The sequence below is a fragment of the Salvelinus sp. IW2-2015 genome, unplaced genomic scaffold, assembly GCF_002910315.2.
Source record: "Salvelinus sp. IW2-2015 unplaced genomic scaffold, ASM291031v2 Un_scaffold1630, whole genome shotgun sequence".
Classification (NCBI taxonomy): domain Eukaryota; kingdom Metazoa; phylum Chordata; class Actinopteri; order Salmoniformes; family Salmonidae; genus Salvelinus; species Salvelinus sp. IW2-2015.
In genome coordinates, this window is record NW_019943046.1 from 96,874 (window position 1) to 107,989 (window position 11,116).

Here is an 11,116-nt window from a genome sequence, read left to right on the forward strand (position 1 = left end):
AATACAGCAGATACATGTAGGAACCTCTAGTATTAATACAGCAGATACATGTAGTAACCTCTAGCATTAACACAGCAGATACATGTAGTAACCTCTAGTATTAATACAGCAGATACATGTTTAGTCTGTATTAGTCTACTCTATTGTAGACTAATACAGGGGTGGTGTACTCCCCCTAACCTGACCCCAAGGTGTGGATACGGACCATGTACTGCCCCTAACCTGACCCCAAGGTGTGGACACGGACCATGTACCCCCTCTAACCTGACCCCAAGGTGTGGATACGGACCATGTACTCCCCCTAACCTGACCCCAAGGTGTGGATACGGACCATGTACNATGTACTCCCCCTAACCTGACCCCAAGGTGTGGATACGGACCATGTACCCCCTCTAACCTGACCCCAAGGTGTGGATAGGGCCCATGTACTCCCCCTAACCTGACCCCAAGGTGTGGACAGGGCCCACGTACTCCCCCTAACCTGACCCCAAGGTGTGGACAGGGCAATGTACTCCCCCTAACCTGACGATAATATCTGGTGGTGACCCTTGTGACCCAAATAACAAACAAAAACAAAAAAATTGGCCCATTTCTAAACTTTCTTGCCCAGCTAAAACATTAGAATCCTTGATTAATTCTCAGCTAAGATCTTTCTCATCTTTGAAATGTCAGCCAGGTTTTAGACCAGGTCCTAGCACCATCTCTGCTGCATTCCTAGTTATAAATGATGTGGTTAACTGTGTGGATAAAAGGCAACATTGTGCTGCCCTCTTCATGAACCGGTCAAAGGCTTTCAATACTGTCGGTCACTCACTGCTAATTCAGAGGCTTTCAATACTGTCGGTCACTCACTGCTAATTCAGAGGCTTTCCTCAAAAGGGGGAGAAAATATAAAAGTTTACAAAAATTCAGGGTTCCTGGATATTACGAAACATGTCCCTCAGGGGTCGATTCTAAGTCCTGTACTTTTTACTGTTAACAATATCGACGTATCTGTAAAAAATAAATGTTAAAAAGTCCCACTGTACCTAACATCATTACTTAAGACAAACGAGTTACCAGACCCAATCTCAGGGATGGCTAACTCTGGAAATTCCATTGGTCTCTACTGAGTCAGCTTTTAGTTATCTTGCACCTTATTTGTGGAACAATCTTCAAAATGATTTTCAATGTGATGTTCTGGTGTCTCTGGGTCAATTCAGGAAGCTGATTGAGGACCTTATTACTGAGGAATGTGATGTTCTGGTGTCTCTAGGTCAATTCAGGAAGCTGATTGAGGACCGTATTACTGATGAATGTGATGTTCTGGTGTCTCTAGGTCAATTCAGGAAGCTGATTGAGGACCGTATTAATGTGTTTAAGACTTTTTCTTTCTGCTTGTATTTATTTTGTTGTGTGTCATTTCTGTAATTCGGACTCCCTGATAAAATAAAGGTTAAATAAATAAAAAGTCTCTGTCCAGTATAAAAGAAGTTTGCGTTGGGTCATGGAAACCACCTAACTAGCATTAGCGCAATGACTGGAAGTCTACAGGAACGGTTAGCATGCACGCTTTAAAAACAGCAACATTTTGTCCACGCCACCAAGATAATCTATTAGCTAGAAAAGGTATGTTAGAGTTTACACTTCCTCTTCCAATAAACTGTGGGGAGGTCAACATAATGAAACTGTCCCAACAATTCTATTCATTTTACATGTTGAATAATTCTACTTTCATTAGCGTTCACCTGATAGTAAAAATATATATCACATCTTGTCTTAACATATGATCGCAGTCCCTGGGTCACCGGTTTGCCTGGGCAAGGAAAGGTTGAAAACCCCTGGTCTTGTGTCATGGTGTGTGGTGCATTGAGATTTGGCATTTATCTGTCTGGCCACCAGGTGGCGCTAACCTTGGAGTTGAGCATGATCTCAGGCGCCCGGTACCAGCGAGTAGCTACATACTCCGTCAGGAAACCTGTGTGGTCGTGGTCTGGGTCAGCCACACGTGCAAGACCGAAGTGCAGATCTAAGGAGAGGGGAAGAGGAGGGGATGTTAAGTGGAAGAGAGCAGCGGGGGGGGGGGGGGGGGGGGGGGGGGGGGGGGTTGGGGGAGGCAGCAGCGAGAAGGAAGAGAGAGCAGAATGAAAGAGATTAAAGGAGACATTCAGAGGACATTAGTGAGGAGAGGAGGAAAGGGAGAATGAAAGGAGATAGAAAGGGGATCATTCGGAGGGGACAGCGGGAGGGACGTTGTGAGGAGAGGAGGGAGGATAGAAGTAAAACGAGTGATGTTAGTGAGGAAGGGAGAGAAGAGGGTTTAGCGAGAGCTCAACCAATGGAAGAAATGGCAACCTTCAGTTGGGGACATCGGCAGAATGTAACAGCAAACATGCATTTTGAAGCCTGACTGCCTTGTAGAAACTTAAGTCTGGAGAAGCCGAATTGTCCCAGTACTAAACCTAGTCCTGGAAGGAGCTGATTTCCCAGACTAAACCTAGTCCTGGAAGGAGCTGATTTCCCAGACTAAACCTAGTCCTGGAAGGAGCTGATTTCCCAAACTAAACCTAGTCCTGGAAGGAGCTGATTTCCCAGACTAAACCTAGTCCTGGAATAAACAAACACTTTCAATAAAGATTCTCCATTAAGCAATCGTTTTAGACCCAGACAGTGCCCCGGAAACAGGTCCAAAGTGTAGTATTATTACTGATTAGGTTAGGGGTCAAGGTTCGTTACCTTGAGGTCGCAGGTGGTATTGAGCAGCAGGTTGGAGGGCCTGAGGTCTCGGTGCAGGACGTTAGAGGTTAGTAGTGTATTTTGTGATCACAGATGGAATTCAGGAGCAGGTTGGAGGGCCTGAGGTCTCGGTGCAGGACGTTAGAGGTTAGTAGTGTATTTTGTGATCACAGATGTAATTGAGCAGCAGGTTGGAGGGCCTGAGGTCTCGGTGCAGTAGGTTAGAGGTTAGGGCAGCTGTTCCCAAACTTGGGGTCGTGACTCCATGTAGTGAAATTGTTTTACACACTAAACGCAACAAGTGTTGGTCCCATGTTTCATGAGCTGAAATAAAATATCCCAGAAATGTTCCATAAACACAAAAAGCTTAATTCTCTCAAATTGTGTACACAAATGTCTTCACATCCCTTTTAGTGAGCATTCCTCCTTTGCCAAGATAATCCATCCACTTGACAAGTGTGGCATATCAAGAAGCTGACAAAACAGCAGGATCATTACACAGGTGCACCTTGTGCTGGGGACAATAAAATACCACTAAAATGTGCAGTTTTGCCACACAACACAATGCCAGAGGTCTCAAGTTTTGAGGAATCGTCAAATTGGCATGCTGACAGCAGGAATCGTCCACCAGAGCTGTTGCCAGAGAATTTAATGCGGTTTGCTGTGGTCAACTCCAGCAGGTATATTTCACTGGTCATCCCCAAAGGCAACTCCCCTTTTGGCCGCTTTTCCTTCCAGTTCTCTGCTGCCAATGACTGGAACAAATTGCAAAAATCACTGAAGGCAGAGGCACTCCCATCAATGCCTTTGTCAGATAACACTGTGAAAGGAAGAATTTAATGCTACTGCATCTATTGCAATCAAGAGGAAACTGACTCAAACTCCCCACCTTCTGCTCTCCAAATGGACGTTCGCTGTGATGGCAGAGATGCCCCATGCATTGACTTTTGTCCGCTATGGTATCTGGTGTGACCACCATTTCCCTCATGCAGCACGACACATCTCCTTCACATAGAGTTGATCAGGATGTTGATTGTGGCCTGTGGAATGTTGTCCCACTCCTCTTCAATGGCTGTGGGAAGTTGCTGGATATTGGCGTGAACTGGAACACGCTGTCGTACACCTCGATCCAGAGCATCCCAAACATGCTCAATGGATGAYATGTCTGGTGAGTATGCAGGCCATGGAAGAACTGGGACATTTTCAGCTGCAAGGAATTGTGTCCAGATCCTTGCGACATTTTTTTATTTTTCACCTATTATTTTAACCAGGTAGGCCAGTTGAGAACAAGTTCTCATTTACAACTGTGACCTAACTAAAGTTAGTGAGGGAGATATAAGATTTATATATATATATATATAAAATACTCCAGCTTCAGTGATTTGGAGGGTTTGAGGTCGCGGTGCAGGACGTTAGGGTCAGGGGTCAGTACCTTTAGGTCACAGGTGGTATTGAGCAGCAGGTTGGAGGGTTTGAGGTCGCGGTGCAGGACGTTGGCAGAGTGGATGTACTTCAGACCTCTCAGGATCTGATACAGGAAGTAACAGATGTGATCGTTGCTCAGGCGCTGGGTCTTCAGGAGCTTGTACAGGTCTGTCTCCATCAGGTCCTGCACGATGTAGCTAGGAGACAAGGGGTTAAGGAATCTGCTAGATAGGTACAACAACACAACCCATGTCATTAGATCTAAGGCTCAGCTTGTACAGGTCTGTCTCCATCAGGTCATGAGTAGCTGGGTTACACACTGTTAAAGACCAACAGTGTATCTCAGTTAACTGAGCGCTAAAATCTTGCGTAATTTGGTCAGCTGTGTGAATTAAATGTGGATATATACCTGTTAGAAATTGGGAGTTCCATAAGTCTCCACCCTCGCAAAAGAAAACTCTCAGACAAAAAGACTCACAGCTGTACTCGCTGCCAAACGTGATTCTAACATGTATTGACTCAGGGGTATGAATACTTATGTAAATTCGATATTTCAAGTTTCAAGTTTAATAAAATTGGTAAAATTTCTAAAAACATGGTTTTCATTTTGTCTTTATGGGGTATTGTCTGTAGATGGGTGAGAAAATACATATTTAATGTAATCTATTTTGAATTCAGGCTGCAACAATGAGAAAGTCACATGGCGACATACCAAAGCGTTACATGGTGACATACTTGTGCGAAAAGTGCAAATCAATCGCAGAACAACAGCAAAGGAACTTGTGAAGATGCTGGAGGAAACAGGTACAGAATTATCTATATCCACAGTAAAACGAGTCCTATAGTGACCATAACCTGTAAGGTCGCTCAGCAAGGAAGAAGCCACTGTCCAAAACCGCCATAAAAAGCCAGACTACGGTTTGGCAATGCACATGGGGGACAAGGTAGTACTTTTTTGGAGAAATGTCCTCTGGTCTGATGAAACAAAAATAGAACGTTTGGCCATACGATCATGGTTATGTTTGGGAAAAAGGGGGCGCTTGCAAGCCGAAGAACACACATCCCAACCGTGAAAGCACGGGGTGGTAGCATATGTTGTGGGGGTGCTTTTCTGGCAGGAGGGATTGGGTTGGCACTTCACAAATAGATGGCATCATGAGGGAGGGAAATTATGTGGATATATGTGAAGCAACATTCAAGAACATCAGTCTAGGAAGTCAAATCTTGGTCGCAAATGGGTCTTTCCAAATGGACAATGACCCAAGCATACTTCCAACGTTTGTGGCAAAAATGGCTTAAGTAACAAAGTCAAGGTATTGGAGTGGCATCACAGAGCCCTGACCTCAATCCTATAGAAAATGTGTGGGAGAACTGAAAAGGTGGTGTGCGAGCAAGGAGCCTACAAACCTGACTCAGTTATACAACTCTGGTCAGGAGGATGGGTCAGGAATGGGCCAAGCTTGTAGAAGGCTACCCCGAAACATTTGACCCAAGTTAAACAATTTAAAGGCAATGCTACCAAATACTAATTGTGTATATTTACTTCTGACGCACTGGGAATGTGATGAAAGAAATAAAAGCTGAAATAAATCATTCTCTCTACTATTATTCTGACATTTCACATTCTTAAAATAAAGTGGTGATCCTAACTGACCTAAGACAGGGAATTTTTACTCGGATTAAATGTCAAGAATTGTGAAACTGTATAGATTTTTTTTTTAACGTTTTAAACCCTTGAATGAGTTGGTGTTCTTTCTTGTATGATACTATTTTCTACATTGTAGAATAACAGTGAAGACATTACAACTATGAAATAACACATATGGAATCATGTAGCAAACAAAAAAGTGTTAAACAAATCAAAATATATTTTACATTTGAGATTCTTCAAAGTAGCCACCCTTTGCCTTCATGACAGCTTTGCACACTTGGCATTCTCTTAACCAGCTTCATGAGGTTGTCACCTGGAATGCATTTCATTTAACAGGTGTGCTTTCTTAAAAGTTCATTTGTGGAATTTATTTTCTTCTTAATGCGTTTTTAGCCAATCAGTTGTGTTGTGACAAGATGGGGAGATATACAGAAGATAGCCCTATTTGGTAAAAGACCAGGTCCATATTATGGCATGAACAGCTCAAATAAGCAAAGAGAAACGACAGTCCATCATTACTTTAAGACATGAAGGTCAGTCAATCTGGAAAATGTCAAGAACTTTGAAAGTTTCTTTAAGGTCAGTCACAAAAACTATCAAGCGCTATGATGAAACTGGCTCTCATGAGGACCACCACAGGAAAGGAAGACCCAGAGTTACCTCTGCTGCAGAGGATAAGTTAATTAGAGTTACCAGCCTCAGAAATTGCAGCCCAAATAAATGCTTCAGAGTTCAAGTAACAGACAMATCTCAACATCAACTGTTCAGAGGAAACTGTGTGAATCAGGCCTTCATGGTCGAATTGCTGCAAAGAAACCACTACTAAAGGACACCAATAAGAAGAAGATACTTGTTTGGGCCAAGAAACACGAGCAGTGGACATTAGACCAGTGGAAATCTGTCCTTTGGTCTGATGAGGTCAAATTGTAGATTTTTGGTTCCAACCGCCGTGTCTTTGTGAGACGCGGTGTGCGTGAACAGATGATCTACGCATATGTATTTCTTGCCGTGAAGCATGGAGGAGGAGGTGTGATGGGGCTTTGCTGGTGACACTGATATATTTATAATTCAAGCCACACTTAACCAGCATGGCTAMCACAGCATTCTGCAGCGATACGCCATCCCATCTGATTTGGGCTTAGTGSGACTAWCATTTGTTTTTCAACAGGACAATGACCCAACACACCTCCAGGCTRTGTAAGGGKTATTTGACCAAGAAGGAGAGTGATGGAGTGCTGCATCAGATSACCTGGCCTCYACAATCACCYGACCTCAAMCCAATTGAGATGGTTTGGGATGAGTTGGACCGCAGAGTGAAGGAAAAGCAGCCAACAAGTGCTCAGCATATGTGGGAAATCCTTCAAGAATGTTGGAAAAGCATTCCTCATGAAGCTGGTTGAGAGAATGCCAAGTGTGCAAAGCTGAATAAAATATATTTTGATTTGTTTTACACTTTTTTGGTTACTACATGATTCCAAATGTGCTATTTCATAGTTTTGATGTCTTCACTATTATTCTACAACGTAGAAAATATTAAAAAATAAAATAAAAACCTTTGAATAAGTAGGTGTTCTAAAACTTTTGACCAGTAGTGAACTTCAGTATGTTATAGTGTTGTGTTAGACTGATTGCACAAAATATTAGCACGCCCCTTTTGCCCCCAGAACAGCCTCAATTCGTCGGGTCATGGACTATACAAGGTGTCTAAAGTGTTCCACAGGGATCCTGGCCCATGTTGACTCCAATGATTCCTACAGTTGTGTCAAGTTGATTGGATGTCCTTTGGGTGATGGACCATTCTTGATACACACAGGAAACTGTTGAGGGTGAAAAACCCAGCAGCGTTGCAGTTCTTGACACAAACTGGTGCGCCTGGCACCTACTACCATACCCAGTTCAAAGGCACTTAAATATGTTGTCTTGCCCATTCACACATACATAATCCATGTGTCAATTCTCTCAAGGCTTAAAAAGTCCTTATTTAACCTGTCTCCTCCCCTTCATCTACACTGATTGAAGTGGATTAAACAAGTGACATCAATAAGAGATCATGGATTCACCTGGTCAGTCTCGTGGAGAGAGCAGGTGTTCCTAATGTTTTGTCCAGTCAACTAGCTGGTAGCCACACAAAAGGCAGTCAACTAGCTAGGTAGCCACAGCAGATCAACTAGCTAGGTAGCCACAGCAGTCAAAACTAGCTAGGTAGCCACACAGTCAACTAGCTAGGTAGCCACAGCAGTCAACTAGCTAGGTAGCACAGCAGTCAACTAGCTAGGTAGCCAAAGCAGTCAACCTAGCTAGGTAGCCACAGCAGTCAACTAGCTAGGTAGCCAAAGCAGTCAACTAGCTAGGTAGCAAAGCGTCAACTAGCTAGGTAGCCACAGCAGTCAACTAGCTAGGTAGCCACAGCAGTCAACTAGCTAGGTAGCCACGCAGTCAACTAGTAGGTAGCCACAGCAGTCAACTAGCTAGGTAGCCACAGCAGTCAACTAGCTTAGGTAAGCCCACAGCAGTCAACTAGCTAGGTAAGCCAAAGCAGTCAACTAGCTAGGTAGCCAAAGCAGTCAACTAGCTAGGTAGCCAAAGCAGTCAACTAGCTAGGTAGCCACAAGCAGTCAACTAGCTAGGTAGCCACAGCAGTCAACTAGCTAGGTAGCCACAAGTCAACTAGCTAGGTAGCCACAGCAGTCAACTAGCTTGAGAGTAGCCAAAGCAGTCAACTAGCTAGGTAGCCACAGCAGTCAACTAGCTAGGTAGCCACAGCAGTCAACTAGCTAGGTAGCCACACAAGCAGTCAACTAGCTAGGTAGCCACAGCAGTCAACTAGCTAGGTAGCCACAGCAGTCAACTAGCTAGGTAGCCACAGCAGTCAACTAGCTAGGTTAGCACTGCCAGTCAACTAGCTAGGTAAGGCCACTGCAGTCCAACTAGCTAGGTAGCCACAACTAGCTAGGTAACCACAACTAGCTAGGTAGCCACTGCGGTCCACTAGCTAGGTTGCCACACCAGTCCACTAGCTAGGTTGCCACACTGTCAACTAGCTAGCTGTTTAGCTTTCTACTAATTTGAAATGTAAACAATTAACAAGCTAATTAGCTACCACATGTTGCTGTCAACAGAGTAGCTAGCAAGCAACAATATATGTTGAATAAGTCTAAAAACCACTTGAGGGCAAATAAATCAGATTTGACTGTTCAGACTGTAGTCTCACCATGTAACACCACACTGTAGTATGTAACACTGTAGTATGTCACCATGTAACACTGTAGTATGTAACACTGTGGTATGTCACCATGTAACACTGTGGTATGTCACCATGTAAACTGTGGTATGTCACCATGTAACCGTGGTATGTCACCATGTAACCTGTGGTATGTCACCATGTAACACGGTGGTAGTCACCATGTAACACGGTGGTATGTCACCATGTACACTGTGGTATGTCACCATGTAACACTGTGGTATGTCACCATGTAACAGGTGGTATGTAACCACTGTGGTATGTCACCATGTAACGCTGTGGTATGTCACCATGTAACACTGTGGTATGTCACCATGTCACGCTGTGGTATGTCACCATGTACACTGTGGTATGTCACCTATGTACCATGTGGTATGTCACCATGTAACGCTGAAGTATGTAACCATGTCACACTTTAGTGTGTTGTAGTGTTGCACGGTTATATAGTCCAGTGTGAGTCACCAGGTTTTTGAAACAAGGCATGAGAAGACTGTCTTTTGGTTTGTTTGTTTGTTTGTCAATTAGGGTGTGCAGGGTGAATACGTGGTCTGTTGTACGGTAATTTGGTGAATACGTGGTCTGTTGTACGGTAATTTGGTGAATACGTGGTCTGTTGTACGGTAATTTGGTGAATACGTGGTCTGTTGTACGGAATTGGTGAATAGTGGTCTGTTGTACGGTAATTTGGTGAATACGTGGTCTGTTGTACGGTAATTTGGTGAATACGTGGTCTGTTGTACGTAATTTGGTGAATACGTGGTCTGTTGTACGGTAATTTGGTGAAAATCCATTTTGTGATTTGCTAGTACATTGACTTCACTGAGTAAATGTACAAGTCTGCTGTTAATTATTTCGCAGAGGATTTTCCCAAGGTTGCTGTTGACACATATCCCACAGTAGTTATTGGGGCAAATTTGTTTACACTTTGTGGATTCGGGGGGGGGCTCAGTCCTTTGTTCCAATATTGGGGAAGATTCAACAGCTGAGGATGATGTTAAAAAGTATATCCAATTGGAATTTGTACTCTGTATATTTTATCATTTAATTTAGGATACCATCAACACCACAGGCCTTTTTGGTTTTGAGGGTTTGTATTTTGTCCTGTAGTGTTCATTCAATGTAATTGACGAACCCAGTGGGTTCTCGTAGTCTATTTTTAAAATGTATTTAAAAAATATATTTTTTAATATATTTTTATCTAATTGGTAGTCTGTCTTGTCCCAATGCCGCAACTCCGTACGGACTCAGGAGAGGCGAAGGTCGAGAGCCATGCGTCCTCCGAAACACAACCCCACCAAGCTGCACTGCTTCATGACACACTGCTCGCTTAACCCGGAAGTCAGCCTCACCAACGTCTCAAGGAAACACTGTACCACTGGCGACGGTGTCAGAGTGCACGCGCCCGTGTAACAGTATAACTTTAGTACGTCCCCTCGCCCATACCCGGCCTCGAACCAGGGACCCTCTGCACACATCAACAACTGACACCCACGAAGCGTCGTTACCCATCGTCCACAAAAGCCGCGGCCCTTGCAGAGCAAGGGGAAACCCTACTTAAGTCTCAGAGCAAGTGACGTAACTGATTGGAATGCTAGTAGCGCGTACCCGCTAACTAGCTAGCCATTTCACATCCGTTACACCCGGCCCGCCACAGGAGTCACAAGAGCGCGATGGGACACGGACATCCCGCCATGACAAACCCTCCCCTAACCCAGGCGACGATCAGGAGATCACCTCATGAATCTCCCGGTCGCGGCCGGCTGCAACACAGCCCGGGATCGAACCCTGATCAGTAGTGACGCTCAAGCACTGCAGTGCTAGACCGCTGAGTCACTCGGAGGACCAGAGTTCTGGTAGTCTTAAATAGATGATTTTAAGATTTGTATTTGATGTGTGTTTTTGCTATTTGTTCTTTGTTCAGAGACAAAAAGATTGGAGAAGGGGTTTATCCACATCTCTGTTTTGGATTGGATAAGTCTTTGTGTTTAATGTGTTCAAATTTTCCCAGAAGTGATTAGAAGTATGGATTTTTCAATTACATTCAGCTGATTCTCTCTCACTCTGACTGTAACCCCCCCCTCTTT

At 44.0% G+C, this 11,116-nt stretch overlaps 1 pseudogene; it reads right to left on the reverse strand.

Moving 5' to 3' along the window:
* Positions 1–4,331, reverse strand: part of LOC112071521 (mitogen-activated protein kinase 1-like) — a 14,502-nt pseudogene extending 10,171 nt beyond the window's left edge.
* Between the last annotated feature and the right edge of the window lie 6,785 nt (positions 4,332–11,116).